Source organism: Salarias fasciatus, chromosome 9 (genome assembly GCF_902148845.1).
Source record: "Salarias fasciatus chromosome 9, fSalaFa1.1, whole genome shotgun sequence".
In the NCBI taxonomy this organism is placed as follows: domain Eukaryota; kingdom Metazoa; phylum Chordata; class Actinopteri; order Blenniiformes; family Blenniidae; genus Salarias; species Salarias fasciatus.
Genome location: NC_043753.1, coordinates 823,066 through 845,871, shown reverse-complemented (window position 1 = coordinate 845,871; position 22,806 = coordinate 823,066). Strand labels below are relative to the sequence as shown.

Sequence of the window (22,806 nt, the reverse complement as noted above, 5' to 3'; positions counted from 1 at the left end):
CCATGGCAAGTATCCACTGCACCACTGAGTTACGTCTCTTTCAGCGCAAGAGGAGGCGGCACACAGACCAGCAGCAGCTTTTCTGAAGCCTGACCGTGAAAACAGAGTCTGAATTTTTAAAACTTTTGTTTCGGTTTCTCATTACGGGACACAAAAGGTGAAATTTGTACACAAGAACAATCCTGACTTTGCGAACAGAGCTGAGAGCTCAGTGTGTTGAGGGTGAGTTCACGCTGCAGCCAGAACCGAACCTGCAGAACTCAGACGGGTTCAGGTAACATTCAGGTAAAATCAGGAAACTACAGGACGTCGTCCGACCTGAAACAGCACTGAAATAACAGCAGAGACGTGAGAAACACAAGTTCCAGACATAAACCGTCTTCACTCATGGAGGCCGAGGAGGAACCAAACATCAAGAACACCTGAGCAAGAGAAAGAGAAGGACGAGGAGGAGAGGACATCACTGATGCTAATGCTAAGCTAAGCTAAGCTAGTGAAGGAACTCAAACTGTCAGAGTGACGATACTGCAGGTAGCAGGGTCGAGTGGTTCAGACCAGAAATCCACTGGGTCTCTGTCCGTCCAGCAACTGCAGGAGACATTAAACATCCCTGAAGACCGTTTTTTGGGGCATCCACAGATGAGACATGTGTCCTCACAGATCACTTCTTCCTCTGTCCATGTTCCACAGTGAGGTGGAGAGATTCTTTCTCAGGTGTAAAAGTAGAAATCAGTTCATAGCATCTTCTACACAATCCTTGGTTCCTCTGTGAATTACCACAAACTGGATATCTCTCACAAATAGGAAAAAGATTTAAACAATTAACATATTGTGGATGACTGGAAGACGTCCATATGCCTGGTTGGGGCTGTAACTTCTTGTAAACCCAGAAAAGGAAACTCCACAGATTACATATCACTCCTGTTATTTTAGAGAAGACTGATCACTCTGTGTCACTAAGTGCAGCTCTGCAAAAGGTGCAACTACAACTACTACTAGGAACTACATCTGATCTCTGAACGTTTCCACAGAGTCACCGCCACTTCTTTGTATTTGTAGATCACTTCCTGCTCTGAGCTTCACCAGCAGGGTGACAGCAGGGTTGTCGTGGCCGAGTGGTTAAGGCGATGGACTAGAAATCCATTGGGGTCTCCCCGCGCAGGTTCGAATCCTGCCGACAACGCGAGCTTTAATCATGCTGAACTTTCCTGTAACTCAGTAGATAACAATACATGGTTGAAGGATCCTATTCACTTCAGTTTGAACTCAAATCACACGTTCATCTGGTCTCATAGGAGAGAAATCTAAATCACAGTGTGTTCATTGATTGTAACCAGTAACAGGAAAGCTGGCTGGTGGATTTACAGGAAGTCATTACACAGGAAGTCTGCTGAAGTGTCTCTTTTCACTGTTTTCAGGATGTTGAGAATGAAAAATCTCTCGTTGTCGGCAGGATTCGAACCTGCGCGGGGAGACCCCAATGGATTTCTAGTCCATCGCCTTAACCACTCGGCCACGACAACCCTGCTCCCCCCCCCCTGCTGGTGAAGTTCACAGCAGCAAATACGTGGTCCCACTGTGACGTGGTTCAGAGATCAGATTTAGTTCCACAGTTTGACCACAAGATGGCAGCAGATTACAGTCCTGCCGACAACTGAGTCTTTAATTACGGTGAACTTCCCGGTGACGGAAAAGATCATAATTTCTGGTAAACGGAGCGCAACTGGTCGAATAGAGAACCATGAACCAGTAGTCATAGGACTGAGTCCCTCCTCCTTCACTCAGAGGGGGGTCGCTCAGTGGTGGAGTTCATGCTTTTCATGTATGAGACCCTGGGTCATGATGTAACCCAGCTTCTGCACCAAAGGGAAGTTTTCTCACGATCATCACTGCAGTAACAGAACAACACAACTGGACGAGGAGCAGCCACACACCAGTGGTCGCATCAGCACACACCATGGTGCTCAGGAGGTTCAACATGATTAAAGCTCACGTTGTCAGCAGGATTCGAACCTGCGCGGGGAGACCCCAATGGATTTCTAGTCCATCGCTTTAACCACTCGGCCACGACAACCCTGCTCTCCCTCCGATGGTGAAGCTCAGAGCAGGAAGTGATTCACAAATAGAAGCACGGTGCAGTGACACGATGGAACAGATGTAGTACCCCAGTTTTGCCACAAGATGGCAGCAGATTACAGATTAATTTCCTCACTGTGAGGTCAAGTTCAAGTGCATCCCGGAAAGTAGGCTGTGAAAAACACCCTGTTCTGACGAGGGCTCCTCAGAGCCACTTTTCAAACCGCCCAAACTCCGAACATAGGATGAATTTGGGGCAAACAAACTTATATACTATGTTTTTGGGCTTCTGTGACCTGCATGACGTGACTGAAAAATAGCATCATATGGGAGCTTTAAAGGTGCATTAAGGAGTTTACACGTTTTATGCAAAACAGCGCCCCCTGCAGGCCTTGGGTGTAATGCAGCTTAGTGAAAAACTCGTCCCTGTGGCTCGCGTGCACGGAAGAGGGGAACTCCTTCCTCGCTCCTGTGGCAGCGCTCCAGTAAAATGTACGTTTCTTTTCCCTGGTGGAGTCTGTGTGGAGCTGTGGCAGTGCTAGAAGCCAGTCTGTTCTGACTTTCTGGAAGATGTTGCTCACTAAGCATCTGGCGGAGTAATGGCGGACAAAACGAAACTTAACTCAATCAGACCAGCCGGAGCGCGCATCTGGATCTGGTGTTTTGTGTCAGGAGGTGCGGGTGTCGGGGGGTGGTGAATCGTTGCATACTGTATGTATTTTGAAGTTATAATGAATCCGAGTCTTTTTGAAACGACTTCTCAGCAGCTGAACATTTCGGTTTCATGAAGTAAAGAGTTTTGGAGTTTAATAAAGTTGAACTCACTGAGTATAAAAGTGAATGTTCTCTCTCCAGCTGAATCTTGTCAGTTGTTCTGGCTCTTCACGGAGCTGGTTTATTGTGTTGACGTACTGCGACTTTCTCTGGATCACTTGCTGCTCTGAGCTTCACCAGCAGGGGGACAGCAGGGTTGTCGTGGCTGAGTGGTTAAGGCGATGGACTAGAAATCCATTGGGGTCTCCCCGCGCAGGTTCGAATCCTGCCGACAACGTGAGCTTCAATCATGTTGAACTACCCCGCAACTCAATAGTTAAAAGTGATTATCTGTTCTCACAGAAGTGAAATCTGCTGGTGAAGCTCAGAACAGGAAATGATCCACACACAGAAACATGATCAAATATTATGTGGAGTCGTTCATTTCCCTCCGACACTCGTCCATGATGGATCACAGACTAGAATCTGTTGTAGATCATTCACATCTCCTCCAGTCTGGAAAACAACCGTCAGTCTGTGAGCTTTTCCTCCATCTGGAGATTCATGGGAGACGTGGAGCTTCAGAAAATACTGGAAAGATCAGCTTTAGTTCCTCAGGTTGACCACAAGATGGCAGCAGATTAGAGATTAACTTCCTCACAGTGAGGTCAAAGTTCATCTGAACCCTCCAACAGACAAGAAGCAGCTTTTCTGAATTCTAACCGTTAAAACAGAGTCTGAGTTCTTTCAACTTTTGTTTCAGTTTCTCACTCCGGGACACAGAAGCACAATTTGTGCTCCAGTACAATCCTGACTTTGTGAGCAGAGCTGAGAGCTCCGTGTGTTGAGTGTGAGACGATTCTCAGCCAGAACTGAACCTTCAGAACTCAGACGGCGTCACCAAACCAGCTGGAAAGCTGGAGATTTTCCAGAGCAAACAAAGTGAACGGTCTGCAAACAAGAACCAAGGAGTTGACTGCATGAGCCAGTCAGAGGACGAACGAGAAACCTCCACGGAGCAGAGAGTCAGGACACAGCCAGCTGAGGGGGGAGGAAGAACTGTTTTCTTACGGAAGGGTGAAGAAAAACGAACTGAAAAACAAACTCGTGCAGTGACGTGGGAGAAGGGTCTGAACTCGCCTAAACTAGTTAATTATTAAGTCTATCAGCATGAACTGCAATTAGATTAACGACTTCCACTCTGTCTCAACACGCCATTGCCCCGCCCCCTGCTACCTCTCAGCCAATCACCTGCTAACTCACTCCGAAGGTGCACTCAGGTAAAATCAGGAGACTACAGAACATCATCCGACCTTCACTGTTTTCAGGAGGTTCGGCATGATTAAATCTCTCGTTGTCGGCAGGATTCGAACCTGCGCGGGGAGACCCCAATGGATTTCTAGTCCATCGCCTTAACCACTCGGCCACGACAACCCTGCTCTCCCCCTGATGGTGAAGCTCAGAGCAGGAAATACGTGGTCACACTGTGACGTGGCTCAGAGATCAGATTTAGTTCCTCAGTTTGACCACAAGATGGCAGCAGATTACAGATTAACTTTCTCACCTTGAGGTTAAAGCAGCTTCTGCAAAGGCTGAACTTCAAAACAGTCTTGGACACTGTGGGATTGCACCTACATATTTTCAAGTCAGTTGTTTTGGCGTTTTTCATACTAAGCACAGAATCAAAGAACCAGGTGGAGTCGGCCGGACGGAAGTCCTCGGCTCCAACAGTGTGAGTGGCTCTGAGATGTGGTGAAGAAGCGTTCGAGAAACATGATCTGAGGTGCTGCTGTGAAATGTGAAGCTGGGTTTTCCGTTTGTTTCTAGTTTCAGAGGAGACCCAGCATGTTGGGGTGGAGCGGACGGATCTGGTGTTTTGTGTCAGGAGGTGCGGGTGTCGGGGGGTGGTGAATCGTTGCATACTGTATGTATTTTGAAGTTATAATGAATCTGAGTCTTTTTGAAACGACTTATCAGCAGCTGAACATTTCGGTTTCATGAAGTAAAGAGTTTTGGAGTTTAATAAAGTTGAACTCACTGAGTATAAAAGTGAATGTTCTCTCTCCAGCTGAATCTTGTCAGTTGTTCTGGCTCTTCATGGAGCTGGTATATTGTGTTGACGTACTGCGACTTTCTCTGGATCACTTGCTGCTCTGAGCTTCACCAGCAGGGGGACAGCAGGGTTGTCGTGGCCGCACCTTGCAGTAAATGGCCTGCCAAATGAAGTCCTAATAGTTCCTACCCAAGTCCTAACACATCAAAGACATTCCAACCGAGGTCCTAACGGTGGGGCAAAGGAGCCAATCAGCTTCTGATTAGTGACGGCTGTCGTCCAATCGGATGGCGATCTGCTGTTTGACTGACAGGTCGCTGGTCCAATCAGACGTGCAGATTGGTGCAACCAGACGCGCTGACGGAACCGCTGCAGCGCTGTCAACAACTCTGCACGGAAGATTTATTTCATTCAAGACGTCAGAAGTAAGTACTGAAGTGAACATAAACGTGTTTTAAAGTGTATTTTTTAAGTGGTGGTCTATTTGTGTGTGTGTATAAGTCAGTAGTCTGTACGTGTGCTGGTTCAAGTGTATTTTCTTTAATCTCGTCTACTGCAAGTGTCGATACATAGTTACTAGCGATGTGTGATCCTGTTAAAACATCCAAAACAATGTTATGATGTATAAACGGAACGAATTACTGCTGATATCTATGAGCTTTAATATTTATAATCGCCAATGCATTGCAATATATTGAAAGCAGCAATCATTTGTATATTTTGTAATATATTAGTATATTTTTGCAATATATTGCAATTCCAGTATTGTATGGGTAGATTTATTTTCCCAGTTCGAGCTAACAGAGAGATCCATCAGTTTTCTTTTAGACATTTACAGTAGGACCATGTTCCAGTGTATAAACATTCAGATGATGAAAGAGTGAATAGTCAGTGATGGAGGGCCAGGACATTTACAGACTGGGACATACAGCGGTGTGTTCTATGTGTATACTGGACACACACCTTCCTGTCTGTTCTGTTCTTGTCTAAATTATGCGTGTAACTGACAGTATTTGATGTTTCATTAATTCAACATATTTTTTTATTTTTAAGTGTTAAATCAAAGTATTGTTGTGTTAAAATTGAATTTTGCAGCTTTAAAGCAAAGGTTAAAATAGTGATAAATGGTAACAAGTCAAAAGAGTGTTGATTTGTCACTGAAAACAAACAACAAGTAACACAACTTTTGTGGTGTAACAGCAACACAGCCATCCTTCGGGTGGAAGATTCCAGGTGCAAATCCTGGCAAGAGGGTGCAACTTGTTGTATTTTTTTTTAATCATAGAGGATTAGCAATAATATTAATAATATCACTGGAATAATAGAGCAGTAAATATTTAATAGAACAACATATGAGTACATATAAGTGCATCATAAGTACATATGTTTGGGCAACAGCGTCTAATAATATATGATTTCATGCTGAATTTTCCAACCCAGTGGGACAAAAAAGCCAATCAGCTGTTGAGAAATCGCCACAGTTTGGAGGACAGACCTCAGAGTGGTGCAGTGACCCTTGCTATGCAATTCTTTCTGGTTGCTGATTTGATGGAGAGCTGCTGTCCAATCAGACACGAGCTGCTGTTTGATTGGCAGCTCGCAGGTCCAATCAGAAGTGCTGCATGGACCCGCTACAGCAGGGCTGGGGAACCCTGGTCCTGGAGGGCCGCAGCCCTGCATGTTTTCCATGTCTCCCTGCTTCAACACAGCTGATTGCAATGAGGCTCGTATCTGGCTTTCTGCTGGACTTGGCCATGAATCTTGATTCAATTCAGGTGTGTTGAAGCAGGGAGACATGGAAAACATGCAGGTTTGCGGCCCTCCAGGACCAGGGTTCCCCACCCCTGAGCTACAGTGTGATCGACAGCTTTGTGCCGAAAGATTATTTCCTTCAAAACATCAAAAGTAAGTACTAAAATGAATATATATGTGTTGGAAAGTGCATTTTTTGAGTGGTATTTATGTGTGTGCTGGTTCAAGTGTATCATTATTATTATTATCACACCACAAGAGTCTCTATATAAATATCGACGATGTCTGATCATATTAAAATAAATAAATAAATAAATGAATAAATAAATATTTGCTGAAGTGTTAAATCAAAGGATTGCTACTGGTATCTATCCCGTATATATTCCCAGGTCTTTTAGTTTTGCACCTGGGTAATTTTCTGGGTAGTTTTCAGAGTTAAGCTAAGGTTAGCTTACTCTTAAGAAAGAAAAAAAATATTTATCATACTGGGAAATACGCAGTACAGTAGGCAATATATTCCTATGAATGAGATTTAATATTTATATTCTCCAATTCTCTGTAATATATTTAAATCTGCAATCTGTTGTGCATTTTGCAATGTAATGCAATTCAAGTAAATTTTCCTTTCAATAAGGGTACATAAATGCTATAGATTTACTTTCCCACTTAAGTGGAGCTAAAAGACTGGAGCATCAGTTTTCTATTTGCCCTATAGAACTATTTTCCAATGGATGATCATTGATGTAGTGGGCCAGGCCATTTGCAGCTGTTACCTAATCGTAGCTGATTTTCTTGTCCTTTTCTGAAGAAATGACGAAGACTGGGGAACCAGACTCATACTGGGCTGGTGTGATGACCCTGTATGCTCAGGGCAAGCATTCATTTTCAACAGGTCAGAGACCGGGAAGCAGGAGATGGAGGGCTGTCATCGAGCGGATTACTGCTTGTCCCCGGACCCCTGTGTTTGGTCAGATTCCTCACACATTTGATATTTCTGGGAAAAAGATCCCCTGCAAGTGTGGATATCATGAGGTAGGTGATGTTACACACCAACTATTATTTTATGGAATGTTTCATTTTTATTCTTAGGAATGTTTAATATTTCTCTGATTGTCCAAGAGAGAACCTGGGAGTTGGAATATTCTTGCACATTCCCATTCTGATTTTTCAATACAGTAAGTTTCAAGGTTTATTAGCTCAGTAGAATTGTTGTGTATTGTGTAATATTTTGTTGTATGTCCTCTGCCCTCTTTCCCTGACTACACTCACTCATGCTGTATTGTTTAAACATTTAATGTGTTATAGCGAATGCACTGGGAAACAGTTTGATTTGTCAGTGTCAAGCAGTGTGAGTAGATAATTACATGGATGCAGACCATTGTTAGGTTTCAGGAATATATACCGTTAATATCAACCCAGTTTTGTTGTCCTCAGTCATCAGAGGAGGCTGCGACAGCATCAGCTAGTTCAGCTGGAAAAGCCCCTCATGTACCAGGCAGTGGAGCTGCTGCAGTGGGACAAGATGAAGCTGCCAGCACAAGTGCAGCAGCTGGACGATCCGCTGGCTCAATGGACAGAGACGAGTCTATCATGTGTTCAATGTGTGGTCAGGAAGTGATGTGTGAGGACTTCACTCAACACCTGTCAGACTACCACGTCCTGGAGCAGTGTGAGCAGTGCGGTGCAACAGCCTGGGGAGCTGTTGGATTGTCACATCGTATAGAGAGTGCTCACATTTTAAGCTGTCCAGCAGAACCCACGGATGTTCCAGCACCAACAAAACAAGACACAACACCGGCGCCACAGCAACAAAGCAAACCATCAGTTGCTCCCATCCCCGATCCTACCCCTCCCACAGCCCAAGAGACATCACCACAACAACACCTGCTCACTCTGCGACCTCCTGAAGTGAACTGGATAAGTTTTTTGCCGAAGCAATTCTTAAAAATAATTGAGGCTGACCAGGAGTGGATTGCACAAATTCTTTACGATCTAACAGGACAACTTACACAAAACCGGCCACAGAACTGGTACTATCCTCCAAACCCCACTCGATCCACCTCACCTCCAGATCCACTCCACTATTGTAGGCAGCGGATGTTCCTGTGGGCTCCAATGCGGATGTGGGGAATCCCTCTGAAATGCAGACAATGCAACAAAAAGATGCACCACTCGGGGATATACAACAGAGTGAGAGAGGTGATCGATGTCGACTCCAGATATTATCTGATTGGTGGAGACTTCCCGAGATGCAGTAACTGCATGATCCCTGTCTGCCCCTGGAGCATTGACATCCTACAGCAGCTTGATCCATCCCACCGCAACAGGTTTCCAGCTGTCCTGACTACAAAGCTGGCACTGGACAGGAAGTGCGTCACAATGTTGCGACCACGCACAGTTGGGAATAGCTCCAGCTATCTGCAGCAAGCCTTACAGGAGATACACAGTGAGGAGTGGGCAAGGCGGATTATTGACTACCTCACTGATTGTGAGCTGCATAAAAAGCCACGAGTCCTCACCCAGTCAGAACCTGCTGTTTACCAGCAGCCACCCCCCTTCAATTCTCTGCCCCTGGCTCAGTGGTTCCAAACAGTCCATGCCAATGAGATTCTTGGCCATCTGGACGAGCTGAAAGGTACAATCACATCAACCTATGTTTTGTTCATCAAATGATGATTTACATTTATTTGTTGATGTCTTCTCTAGATCACCAAAAAGCTTGCAGGTGGCATCGAGAACACGGCGTCGTGGATGACCAACATTGGAAATGAACTTGGCCAAGTTCTGAATTCAGTGTTGACCACTGGTGAGGGGGCTGGCCTTGATGACCTGTGCCAAGGCGTTGTTCGGAGGTACAGGGATGCTGGAGAGCCAGAGCCAGATGCCATATATGTCGACAGGGACTGCTGCAGTGAGTCAGGTGTGTTGCCTTCAATGGGTGCTGTGATAATTCTTATGCGTTTGCTTTGTTACAGGATATTAATGCAGCTGATAATGGGCTCTCTGGTAATAATTACAATAACATAGCTTAGAAATTGCATTTATGGTGAGTTGATTTATTTTATTTTTTTATTTTTTTTTATAGGAGTGAGCCCGGTTCTCCATTGGTTTCGTCCGTGGACATCCACGGTGAGACTGGACGTCTTTCATTTCATGAGGCGTTTCACTGAGGGCCTGACCACTGAGCACCATCCGCTGTATGGCCCGTTCTGCTCAAAACTGTCAAGCTGCATTTCTGAGTGGGACAAAGGCGACTTTGAAAATCTGAGGCAGGCCAAGAGGGCAGAAATGATGAAAAAACAGCGGGGTCACTCTCCTACTCAAAGTCAGGTGTTGGCAAGTATTACCACCAGTGAACTGGCCAAGCACTGCCGCAGGAGAATTCGAGGGGTTGAGGAGATTCGCACCCTCATCCAGCAACTGCTGGACTCCATGTGGGACCTCACCGACACGACAGGGTTGCGTCTCATCAATCATGAGAGCATGTCTCATGTCTGGAAGATGCAACAGAAACACCTGCCCTGCATCCAGGATGCACCCGGTGTGCAGTTGTACACCAACACAGGCGCACAGCTGGAGAAAGGGGATAAAGCGCTGGACGTCCTCAGATGTGGCAGAGGGTCCTCCTCTCTGGAGAGCTTTCACAAGCATCAATGCAGTTTCATTCCAGGCAAGTTTAACCTCTAAACATATTTTGTTAAGTGATGCTGTGCATTAAGCTGTGGTTCAGCTATTAACCTGAAAAACCTTTATTATTTCACTCGGGTCCCTGTTTCAATTTATTTTGAGTGTTATGCCTCCTTGTGCTTTGGATGAAAGCATCTGCTGTATGACTTTACATTCTTTTTTGTTGTTGTCACCGATGCTTCTGTCTTTCAGGGTGGAGATGTCATGCTTTGCATACACAAATGTATATGTTTGAATGGTTGTCCACACGGAATGCAAATCGGACTCAGCAGGCTCTGAATATGAGCACTGCATCCCACACAAGGATTTATGATGTTCGTCTGATGTCCAGTGTGAATGCCCTCAGCAACAGAGTCCTGGGAAGTGCACTTCTCCCTGAGTTCAGACCACCGGGGAAACCTACTGGTAAGATTCTCAGAGCAACAAAAGAACTTTTGAAGCCATAATTTTGTGAAATGAACAAGGGTAAAAACAACAATTGTGCTGAGGTGAACAACAAGCGAACTGTCACATCCGAGGACAAATACACTACAATACACTTTATTGTCCCACTTAGGGAAATTTGTCTTGGACTCAGTAATTGCATCATAAATATCTTGACAACAACAATGACAGCAAAAAGCCATCTCTGCAACACTTACATAACAGCATTGCACATATCTCATTACACTGCACCTAACACATACACATACCACATAACTAAAATAGTGAAAGACACTATAAAAAAGATTGCACAACCTTTGGCCTCAAGCAGCATTGTTTAATGGCACATTGGGCATCATATCATTTGTTTGTCTAGAACACAGATCCAAACTAGTTAACCACCAACTCCTCAGTAGACTTGAATTTAGTTAAAAGCTACAAGAACAGATGCTGGACAGTGTTGTTTCAATGGCCAAATTGCCAGATCATGATGGTTACACCTCTGTTCACTCACTAATTCTGCTGTAATCTTATTTTCCCTGGCAACTACTTGTGGCAGGTGAGCTTATTGCGGTGGAGTATTTGCTGGCTCAGTCCAACAGAGGAGATCTTCTGAGAGTGCCTGACGAAACTGATGCCAGTCTGCCTGAGATGCTGGAGGAAGTTCAGGAGGATGAGTGTCCTGATGTGACAATGCCTCAGGCCTCTGACATCCTTTTCCATTCATCCATTCAGGTAATGATGGGATAGCCACTTAATGAACACATTTTTATTGTCCATTTGATTTGCAAAGGCCATGTCCTTTGCTTTACATGGACACAACAAATCTCACCTCAGTGTACCCTTCTCTACAATTCTACAGTTTCATTCAGCAGACGCTTTTGTCCAAAGCGACGTCCAACACAAGCAAGAATACAGACATAAGAAAGAAAGAAACCATTAGTAAATTCTTCAATTGCTTCAAGTGTGATTGGTCGAGGGAGTTGCCATCAAGTTGCAGAAGAGGAGCCACTACCCCCCCCCCCCCCCCCCCTTTTTTTTTTTTTTTTGTGTGTGTGTGTCAACTTAGTCAGTGGTACATAAGTGCTGGTTTTAGAACACCTGATCTATTCTTCCCCAAACATGGGGTCGGATTAGGTCCCTCGGTGTTCTCTGAACAATTGAGTCTTCAATTGTCTCTTGAAAGTAGAAAGAGACTCGGCGGAACGCACCGAGTTAGGAAGTTCGTTCCACCATTTGGGAACAACAGAGGAGAAGAGTCTGGCAAGAGATTTAGAGTCGAGCTGGGCTGGAAGCTCCAGACGTCTCTCACATGCAGAGCGAAGAGGGCGTGAAGGAGAGTAGACCTGGATCAGGGAGTCCAGGTCGGCCGGAGCCGTTCTTGTAAGCGTTTTGTAAGCCAGGAGGAGAGATTTGAATTTGATCCTGGCTGCAACTGGAAGCCAATGAAGGGAGATGAACAGAGGAGGACATGAGCTCTGTGGGCTGGTTGAAGACCAGACCTGCTGCATTCTGGGTCCTCTGTAGAGGTTTGACTGGACCTGCAGGGAGACCCGCCAGAAGAGAGTTGCAGTAGTCAATGCGTGACACCACGAGAGCCTGAACCAGAAGCTGAGGGCCTGTTGGGTCAGGAAGGGTCTGATCTTCCTGATGTTGTAGAGGGCATAACGACAAGACCGAGAAACTGAGGCCACGTGACCCTTAAAGGTCAGTTGGTCATCAATCATGACACCCAGGTTTCTGGCTGAGTTTGTGGCACAAGTCGGCTGGAGTGAAGTTGGACACTGATCTGAGGACAGATGGACAAGCTGGACAGACCATGAGTTCAGTCTTAGACAGATTTAGCTGAAGGTGGCGTTCCTTCATCCAGGTGGAGATATCAGCCAGACATGCTGATCAGCTGAGACTGTGGTGTCGTCAGGTGGGAAAGAGAGGAAGAGCTGAGTGTCGTCAGCATACAGTGGTAGGAGAAGCCATGGGAGCGAGTCACTGCACCAAGTGAAGTGTTGTACAGAGAGAAGAGGAAGGGGCCAAGCACCGACCCCTGAGGGACCCCTGTCGATAGGCCATGTGACCTGGACTCCTCCCCTCGCCATGAAACTCTGAAAGATCTGCCTGTGAGGTGGACCTGGACCACAACAGGACGGAACCTGAGAGGCCGAGGTCAGAGAGTGGAGAGGAGGATCTGATGGTTCAGCAGACAAGTCCAGCAGCAGGAGGACAGAGGAAGTACCAGCAGCAGGAGGACAGAGGACTGATCAGCAGCAGGAGGACAGAGGACGGACCAGCAGCAGGAGGACAGAGGACGGACCAGCAGCAGGAGGACAGAGGACGGACCAGCAGCAGGAGGACAGAGGACTGATCAGCAGCAGGAGGACAGAGGACGGACCAGCAGCAGGAGGACAGAGGACGGACCAGCAGCAGGAGGACAGAGGACGGACCAGCAGCAGGAGGACAGAGGACTGATCAGCAGCAGGAGGACAGAGGACGGACCAGCAGCAGGAGGACAGAGGACGGACCAGCAGCAGGAGGACAGAGGACTGATCAGCAGCAGGAGGACAGAGGACGGACCAGCAGCAGGAGGACAGAGGACTGTCCAGCAGCAGGAGGACAGAGGACTGTCCAGCAGCAGGAGGACAGAGGACTGACCAGCAGCAGGAGGACAGAGGACTGACCAGCAGCAGGAGGACAGAGGACTGTCCAGCAGCAGGAGGACAGAGGACTGTCCAGCAGCAGGAGGACAGAGGACTGATCAGCAGCAGGAGGACAGAGGACTGTCCAGCAGCAGGAGGACAGAGGACTGTCCAGCAGCAGGAGGACAGAGGACTGTCCAGCAGCAGGAGGACAGAGGACTGTCCAGCAGCAGGAGGACAGAGGATTGACCAGCAGCAGGAGGACAGAGGACTGTCCAGCAGCAGGAGGACAGAGGACTGACCAGCAGCAGGAGGACAGAGGACAGACCAGCAGCAGGAGGACAGAGGACTGTCCAGCAGCAGGAGGACAGAGGACTGTCCAGCAGCAGGAGGACAGAGGACTGTCCAGCAGCAGGAGGACAGAGGACTGATCAGCAGCAGGAGGACAGAGGATTGACCAGCAGCAGGAGGACAGAGGACTGTCCAGCAGCAGGAGGACAGAGGACTGACCAGCAGCAGGAGGACAGAGGACTGACCAGCAGCAGGAGGACAGAGGACTGTCCAGCAGCAGGAGGACAGAGGACTGATCAGCAGCAGGAGGACAGAGGACTGTCCAGCAGCAGGAGGACAGAGGACTGATCAGCAGCAGGAGGACAGAGGACTGTCCAGCAGCTCTTGCCAGCCGCAGAGATTCTGTGACTGACAGGAGAGCAGTCTGGGTGGAGTGGTCTCATCTGAAGCCTGACTGAAAAGGGTCCAGCAGGTTCTGGTTCTGCAGGTGTTCAGAGTCTTGGTTAAACACTGAGCCTCCAGTATTTTCGACAGGACTGGTAGAAGTGAGACTGGCCTGTAGTTTTCAGCCTGGGCGGGGTTGAGATGAGGCTTTTCTAGCAGTGGGGGGACGCGGGCTTGTTTAAAAGTAACAGGAAAAACGCCGGTTTCCAGGGAGGAATTGACAATGTGCGTGACTGCAGGTTTGATTATGGGCAAGATGGTCTGCAGGATGCTGCTGGGTGTTGGATCGAGAGGACATGTTGTCGGTTGTGAGCTCAGAAGAAGTCTGGAGACCTCATCCTCACTCAGAGGAGCAAACGAGCAGAGAGAAGGAGCAGTGGTGGGTCTGAGCTGACTGGGCTGGTCCGGCTCAGAGAACTGGTTCTGACTGCAGCCTCCTTCTCAGTGGAAAAGGAGGAGAACACATCAGGATCAGCTCAGTGGACGGCTGAGCAGCTGGAGGAGGAAGCAGGGAGTTGAACGCCATAAACAGTTTTCTGGAATCAGAAGCTGCACAGATCTGGTTCTGATGAAAAGCTTTCTTTGCGGACTGCAAGCGGGAGGTAAAGGAAGCAAGTTTCTGTTTGTATGAGGACCAATCAGCAGCTCGTGGGATTTACGCCACTTTCTTTCTGCTGCCCTGAGTCCAGATCTTTGTTCTCTCAGAACTTCTGAGAGCCATGGACCTGGTTGTTTTTTCTTGGCTGGTTTCGACACCCGGGGGCAGAGTTTGTCCAAAGAGGACCAGAGAGGACCAGAGTGTTTCTGTAGCCTCATTAACAGGAAGCGATGAGAAGTGAGTGAGAGTAGTCCGGCAGGACAGAGCTCACCTCCTCAGACAGCTGAGCTGCTGTGAGGGACTTCAGGTTTCTGCGGAAGGAGACCATCTGTGTCGGTGTCGGCAATGGCAGAAAGGCAGCCGCAAATTTTACCAAGAAATGGTCAGATAGATGTAGTGGAGTAACTGTCACCTCTGCTATGGAGCAGTTACGAGTCAGCACCAAGTCAAGGATTTTGCCAGCTTTGTGGGTGGGAGGAGGCGGAGCCAGTATAAGTGCAAAGGAAGCCATCAGTGCCAAAAAGTGCTGTGCCTGGGGTTTGTCAACGTGAATGTTCATGTCTCCCATGACAACTAGTGGTGTGCCATCATCAGGGATGTCAGAGAGTAACATGTCCATTTCAGAGACAAAGCCATCCAGATTACCCCCTGGTGGGCGGTACACAACCAGAATATATGCTTTGATGGGAGTAGTGACCGTTAAAGCCTTCTCATTCTGTTTTAACAAATGATTCCTTTAGGAAGTTACAGCTTCAACTGAAGGTGCATCTCAGAGTCCTCTCAGCTCCTCATTTGGAGACAGTGGGCCTGTCACTTCAACTCCAGTAAGATGGCTAATATCTGACCATGAAACATGCTTGTTATTAAATCATTGCTTCTCTTAAATTAGCTATCTGAACTATTTTTGTTTTCTTTTCATGTGACAGGATAGCCGGTGTGATCCCAGAGGCATTCCTGGATGGGAGGCAGTTGATGCCTTGGCAGGATATCTTGTCAGCCTCAACCGGTCAATAACTGCTCTTTCAAACTCTGAAATAGCTGAAAAACTGAGGCTGTACTCCTCTCTCGATCCCATCGACAAGTCCCCAACGAAGTACACCTTGAAAACTAAGAAGACCACCTTGCCAGGGCCATGGAGAGCCTCTCGAAAACGCAGTGCTGCTGCTCCAGGCCAGCAAGCAGCCGAGAGGTATCTGCAAAGACCTTACCTCTTATATGAGTGTAGCTGTGTGTTCATGTGTACTTTATTTGCAGACACCCACACATAAATGGTGTTTGCATTCTATCTAATATACTAATAATATATGTATATGAGTGTGTTTGTACATGTGTCTGTAACATCCATGGATGTGTTTTATGTGTTTACAAAACACACCCACTTTGGGTTGTGTCATGTGTCTCTTGGCAGATTGTTCATGGTTCATGGCCAGGCTGCCCACAGACCTGATTACACCAGGATTTCTGAGTGTGTTGCACTCAAACTTTTCAAGGAGTACAGAGAAGCCAGAAATCGACCAAAGGATACCAGGGGGAGGACATTTGCAATTCCTCAGTCAACTGTCATGACGTACAGTCATATAAAACAGCTCAATGAGGATTCCACCGAAATACTGCGAAACAGCAACCTGGTACTGGTGACCATAAATAACACCACAGTCTGCTCCTGGTGAGTGTTTCTTTTTCTATAGGTTCATATATTCACTCCAATGTTAAAAAGTGCAGATTCACACAAAAAAAATAACCCTTCCGCCCATCGGTTGCACGACTGACAGAAGAGGACAGACCGTGATTCTTTGCTTCAAGGGGTGGAGCTTCCTCAGCGAGTCCACACAGCAGAAGAGTCCCTCTTGACAGCCCGGGACCTACCATCTGAGCCTGTTCCTCATGGGCATGCAGACATGAAGTTCCAGGAACCTGAAAATCTTGAGGGTCGGATGGTTATTCGGCGACGACGCGCTGCCAAAACTCAGGTTTCCAGAGAAGACACTGGAGGAGAGGATGTCAGGCCTGATCCATTTTCTGCTTCCTCTGACCAATCCAAGTCAGCATCACAACCACAGGGCTGGTCCCCATGCCAGTTGCCACCAACAACTGAGCCTCAACAACAGGGTTTGTCGTCTTACCACCAGCCTCCACTGCCACCATCGCTAGTCTCACCTTATGCTCGAGACTGGTCTTCAAACATGCCTCCACCACCTGCCATCACTCACACTCAGGGCTGGTCCTCAAACCTGGGTCCTCCACCTCCAGCCACTCACACTCGGGACTGGTCCTCAAACCTGGGTCCTCCACCTCCAGCAGCCCGCTCTGTGGTTGACTTTCCAGACCAGGCATCCTCAGGTCCACCACCTCAACCTCAGGGTGGATTTTCCTCCCAGACAAGTCAACCTTCTCGCAATAGACACCGGGAATGGAGATTGCGAAAGGCAGCTGTTGAGGATCAGGAGCGAGAGACAAGAGGTGAACCCCCAAATAAACGACAAACCAAAGAAAGCTACAGCTATCAATGCAAAACGTGTGGCAAGGCAAAGTCTAAACTCACTGGCCACACACAGCTACGGGGGAAATGGTACTGTCCAGCATCAGGAAAGAGCATTGAAGAGTGGAAAAGCACTCTGTGGAAATGTTAACAATGTACAGTATTTGTTGTGAATGCGTTTTTATTTGTTTTGAGTGTGACACAATTTATTTTATTCTATTATTGTAAGCATTAGAAGTTCTGTATTTCAAGTTTTTAAACAAATGTTCAAGCAGATATTAACATGTCAAAAAAGAGTTGATTTGTCACCCTGAGGAAAAAAAAAACCCAACAAAAAACACAACTCTTGTGGTGTAACAGCAACACAGCCGACCTTTGGGTGGAAGATTCCAGGTGCAAATCCTGGCAAGAGTGTGCAACTTGTTGTATTTTTTTTTTAAATCATAGAGGATTATCAATAATATGAATAATATTAATGGATTAATACAGCAATAAATATTTAACAGAACAATAATAGAGGAATAAGTACTTTTTCTGAGCTACAGCGTCTGATGATGTATGATTTTATGCTGAATTTTCTCATTTTTTTCTCCTTTTCTCTTCCCCCCCCCTTCCCCTTTTTCCTTTTTTTCTTTCCCCCACTGTAGCAGTCCCTTTTGCCCCATCCTATTGGATCACAGCCCGGAGTTCGACAGTTACATGTAGGTTACAAAGTCCTAACAGTTCCTAACAAGTCCTAACAACTCCTACCCAAGTCCTAACGCTTCCTACCCAAGTCCTAACACATCAAAGACATTCCGAACAAGGTCCTAACAGTGGGGCAAAGGAGCCAATCAGCTTCTGATTAGTGACGGCTGTCGTCCAATCGGATGGCGATCTGCTGTTTGACTGACAGCTCGCTGGTCCAATCGGACGTGCAGATTGGTGCAACCAGACGCGCTGACGGAACCGCTGCAGCGCTGTCAACAACTCTGCACGGAAGATTTATTTCATTCAAGACGTCAGAACTAAGTACTGCAATGAACATAAACATGTTTTAAAGTGTATTTTTTAAGTGGTGGTCTATTTGTGTGTGTGTATAAGTCAGTAGTCTGTACGTGTGCTGGTTCAAGTGTATTTTCTTTAATCTCGTCTACTGCAAGTGTCGATACATAGTTACTAGCGATGTGTGATCCTGTTAAAACATCCAAAACAACGTTATGATGTATAAACGGAATGAATTGCTGCTGATATCTATGAGCTTTAATATTTAGAATCCCCAATGCATTGCAATATATTGAAAGCAGCAATCATTTGTATATTTTGTAATATATTAGTGTATTTTTGCAATATATTGCAATTCCAGTATTGTATGGGTAGATTTATTTTCCCAGTTCGAGCTAACAGAGAGATCCATCAGTTTTCTTTTAGACATTTACAGTAGGACCATGTTCCAGCATGTTCCACACAGCTGATTGCAATGAGACTCATTATCTGGCTTTCTGCTGGACTTGGCCATGAATCTTGATTCAATTCAGGTGTGTTGAAGCAGGGAGACATGGAAAACATGCAGGTTTGCGGCCCTCCAGGACCAGGGTTCCCCACCCCTGAGCTACAGTGTGATCGACAGCTTTGTGCCGAAAGATTATTTCCTTCAAAACATCAAAAGTAAGTACTAAAATGAATATATATGTGTTGGAAAGTGCATTTTTTGAGTGGTATTTATGTGTGTGCTGGTTCAAGTGTATTATTATTATTATCACACCACAAGAGTCTCTATATAATTATCGACGATGTCTGATCATATTAAAATAAATAAATAAATAAATAAATATTTGCTGAAGTGTTAAATCAAAGGATTGCTACTGGTATCTATCCCGTATATATTCCCAGGTCTTTTAGTTTTGCACCTGGGTAATTTTCTGGGTAGTTTTCAGAGTTAAGCTAAGGTTAGCTTACTCTTAAGAAAGAAAAAAAAATATTTATCATACTGGGAAATACGCAGTACAGTTGGCAATATATTCCTATGAATGAGATTTAATATTTATATTCTCCAATTCTCTGTAATATATTTAAATCTGCAATCTGTTGTGCATTTTGCAATGTAATGCAATTCAATTAAATTTTCCTTTCAATAAGGGTACATAAATGCTATAGATTTACTTTCCCACTTAAGTGGAGCTAAAAGACTGGAGCATCAGTTTTCTATTTGCCCTATAGAACTATTTTCCAATGGATGATCATTGATGTAGTGGGCCAGGCCATTTGCAGCTGTTACCTAATCGTAGCTGATTTTCTTGTCCTTTTCTGAAGAAATGACGAAGACTGGGGAACCAGACTCATACTGGGCTGGTGTGATGACCCTGTATGCTCAGGGCAAGCATACATTTTCAACAGGTCAGAGACCGGGAAGCAGGAGATGGAGGGCTGTCCTCCAGCGGATTACTGCTTGTCCCCGGACCCCTGTGTTTGGTCAGATTCCTCGCACATTTGATATTTTTGGGAAAAAGATCCCCTGCAAGTGTGGATATCATGAGGTAGGTGATGTTACACACCAACTATTATTTTATGGAATGTTTCATTTTTATTCTTAGGAATGTTTAATATTTCTCTGATTGTACAAAAGAGAACCTGGGAGTTGGAATATTCTTGCACATTCCCATTCTGATTTTTCAATACAGTAAGTTTCAAGGTTTATTAGCTCAGTAGAATTGTTGTGTATTGTATAATATTTTGTTGTATGTCCTCTGCCCTCTTTCCCTGACTACACTCACTCATGCTGTATTGTTTAAACATTTGATCTGTTATAGCGAATGCACTGGGAAACAGTTTGATTTGTCAGTGTCAAGCAGTGTGAGTAGATAATTATATGGATGCAGACCATTGTTAGGTTTCAGGAATATATACCGTTAATATCAACCCAGTTTTGTTGTCCTCAGTCATCAGAGGAGGCTGCGGCAGCATCAGCGAGTTCAGCTGGAAAAGCCCCTCATGTACCAGGCAGTGGAGCTGCTGCAGTGGGACAAGATGAACCTGCCAGCACAAGTGCAGCAGCTGGACGATCCGCTGGCTCAATGGACAGAGACGAGTCTATCATGTGTTCAATGTGTGGTCAGGAAGTGATGTGTGAGGACTTCACTCAACACCTGTCAGACTACCACGTCCTGGAGCAGTGTGAGCAGTGCGGTGCAACAGCCTGGGGAGCTGTTGGATTGTCACATCGTATAGAGAGTGCTCACATTTTAAGCTGTCCAGCAGAACCCACGGATGTTCCAGCACCAACAAAACAAGACACAACACCGGCGCCACAGCAACAAAGCAAACCATCAGTTGCTCCCATCCCCGATCCTACCCCTCCCACAGCCCAAGAGACATCACCACAACACCTGCTCACTCTGCGACCTCCTGAAGTGAACTGGATAAGTTTTTTGCCGAAGCAATTCTTAAAAATAATTAATCAGGCTGACCAGGAGTGGATTGCACAAATTCTTTACGATCGGACAGGACAACTTAAACAAAACCGGCCACAGAACTGGTACTATCCTCCAAACCCCACTCGATCCACCTCACCTCCAGATCCACTCCACTACTGTAGGCAGCGGATGTTCCTGTGGGCTCCAATGCGGATGTGGGGAATCCCTCTGAAATGCAGACAATGCAACAAAAAGATGCACCACTCGGGGATATACAACAGAGAGAGAGAGGTGATCGATGTCGACTCCAGATATTATCTGATTGGTGGAGACTACCCGAGATGCAGTACCTGCATGATCCCTGTCTGCCCCTGGAGTATTGACAGCCTACAGCAGCTTGATCCCTCCCACCGAAACAGGTTTCCAGCTGTCCTGACTACAAAGCTGGCACTGGACAGGAAGTGCGTCACAATGTTGCGACCACGCACAGTTGGGAATAGCTCCAGCTATCTGCAGCAAGCCTTACAGGAGATACACAGTGAGGAGTGGGCAAGGCGGATTATTGACTACCTCACTGATTGTGAGCTGCATAAAAAGTCACGAGTCCTCACCCAGTCAGAACCTGCTGTTTACCAGCAGCCACCCCCCTTCAATTCTCTGCCCCTGGCTCAGTGGTTCGAAACGGTCCATGCCAATGAGATTCTTGGCCATCTGGACGAGCTGAAAGGTACAATCACATCAACCTATGTTTTGTTCATCAAATGATGATTTACATTTATTTGTTGATGTCTTCTCTAGATCACCAAAAAGCTTGCAGGTGGCATCGAGAACACGGCGTCGTGGATGACCAACATTGGAAATGAACTTGTCCAAGTTCTGAATTCAGTGTTGACCACTGGTGAGGGGGCTGGCCTTGATGACCTGCGCCAAGGCGTTGTTCGGAGGTACCGGGATGCTGGTGAGCCAGAGCCAGATGCCATATATGTCGACAGGGACTGCTGCAGTGAGTCAGGTGTGTTGCCTTCAATGGGTGCTGTGATAATTCTTATGAGTTTGCTTTGTTACAGGATATTAATGCAGCTGATAATGGGCTCTCTGGTAATAATTACAATAACATAGCTTAGAAATTGCATTTTTGGTGAGTTGATTTATTTTATTTTTTTATTTTTTTTTTATAGGAGTGAGCCCGGTTCTCCATTGGTTTCGTCCGTGGACATCCACGGTGAGACTGGACGTCTTTCATTTCATGAGGCGTTTCACTGAGGGCCTGACCACTGAGCACCATCCACTGTATGGCACGTTCTGCTCAAAACTGTCAAGCTGCATTTCTGAGTGGGACAAAGGCGACTTTGAAAATCTGAAGCAGGCCAAGAGGGCAGAAATGATGAAAAAACAGCGGGGTCACTCTCCTACTCAAAGTCAGGTGTTGGCAAGTATTACCACCAGTGAACTGGCCAAGCGCTGCCGCAGGAGAATTCGAGGGGTTGAGGAGATTCGCACCCTCATCCAGCAACTGCTGGACTCCATGTGGGACCTCGCCGACACGACAGGGTTGCGTCTCATCAATCATGAGAGCATGTCTCATGTATGGAAGATGCAACAGAAACACCTGCCCTGCATCCAGGATGCACCCGGTGTGCAGTTGTACACCAACACAGCCACACAGCTGGAGAAAGGGGATAAAGCGCTGGACGTCCTCAGATGTGGCAGAGGGTCCTCCTCTCTGGAGAGCTTTCACAAGCATCAATGCAGTTTCATTCCAGGCAAGTTTAACCTCTAAACATATTTTGTTAAGTGATGCTGTGCATTAAGCTGTGGTTCAGCTATTAACCTGAAAAACCTTTATTATTTCTGTTAAGATATGCTCTCACATTGTTTTTTTCTTTTTTCCAAATGTGTTTGGGCAATTTACTTAATTTATGCCACCTGTGAGTGGGCGTTGTCTCTTTCATTTGCCTTCAATAAAATGCCTCAGGAAAACTGAGGGCAGTCCACTGCTGGCTGCGTAAAGTGAGGTGCTGTTTCGTCTCCAAATATTATTTTCCTCCGTCTTGTAATGTGCCTATGCTGCTGCGCATCGCTATGCTAAGAGGTTATGGGCCCAGCCAAGCTGTAACCTGGAAGAGACTCTTAATGCAGCACTTAATTGAGCCAAGGTGCGCGCAATCTCTAGAAGGAGCTGCACCTGTGGCCACAGCACAATGACGGCAAGAAGGAAAGCAGAG

General features: G+C 46.3%; 5 non-coding genes and 1 pseudogene across 5 annotated transcripts; 2 read left to right on the top strand and 4 right to left on the bottom strand.

Moving 5' to 3' along the window:
- Positions 1-22,806, bottom strand: part of LOC115394657 (SCO-spondin-like) — a 136,523-nt pseudogene that overhangs the window by 59,743 nt on the left and 53,974 nt on the right.
- Positions 1,102-1,183, top strand: trnas-aga (transfer RNA serine (anticodon AGA)). The gene has a single exon. It is a non-coding gene; the product is annotated as a tRNA-Ser (tRNA).
- On the bottom strand, positions 1,442-1,523 carry trnas-aga (transfer RNA serine (anticodon AGA)). Its single transcript has one exon. It is a non-coding gene; the product is annotated as a tRNA-Ser (tRNA).
- trnas-aga (transfer RNA serine (anticodon AGA)) lies at positions 1,993-2,074 on the bottom strand. Its single transcript has one exon. It is a non-coding gene; the product is annotated as a tRNA-Ser (tRNA).
- Positions 3,046-3,127, top strand: trnas-aga (transfer RNA serine (anticodon AGA)). Its single transcript has one exon. It is a non-coding gene; the product is annotated as a tRNA-Ser (tRNA).
- Positions 4,182-4,263, bottom strand: trnas-aga (transfer RNA serine (anticodon AGA)). The gene has a single exon. It is a non-coding gene; the product is annotated as a tRNA-Ser (tRNA).